Raw genomic sequence first — 689 nt, forward strand, 5'->3', positions numbered from 1 at the left:
ATATAATATGAACTATACGTGGTTGGAATTTAACTGAACTCCAATAAATGAGACTAGGACAATTAATTATATTTTATTGTATTTTAAGAAAAAATAATATCAGACCAATGTATTTCAGTTTCACTATAAATAATTAATGAAATTCTCCATAAAAAAAGTTATAACAATTAACTTCAAAGAACCGTGCCAGGAAATATGAGTTTGAATTATGACTATAACAATAATCAATTTAGAAACCGATTAAGAGAAAAAAATATTATAATATTATTTTTTTATTATTTTCTTTTACGATGGAGTTGGTATATAACATTTATTGTAATATTACTTTAGGTAAAAAAAATACTCCCTTCAATTATTTATATAAAAAATAATTAATTTTTTAGATTCATTAAATAAATGTTTTTAGTCTATATTATAAACTAAATACATTATTTATTCAATGAACTTAAAAAAAAAATCAATCGTTCCTTATAAAAATATGAAAAAAAGTACCCATATATTAATTGCAAAAATAATAAAAGAGATAAACATTTATCAAAAAGAAGACTAGATGATGTAATATAGTGGGAAGTTTAGTAAAAAAATATAAAAATAATAGTGGGAAGTAATGAAGGGTAAATTGGTCAATAAACAAATAAAAGATAAAAAGGTAAGAAAATAGAACTATAAATAGGTTCCAAGCCAAACAA

Source organism: Trifolium pratense, linkage group LG6 (assembly GCF_020283565.1).
Source record: "Trifolium pratense cultivar HEN17-A07 linkage group LG6, ARS_RC_1.1, whole genome shotgun sequence".
NCBI classification, from domain to species: domain Eukaryota; kingdom Viridiplantae; phylum Streptophyta; class Magnoliopsida; order Fabales; family Fabaceae; genus Trifolium; species Trifolium pratense.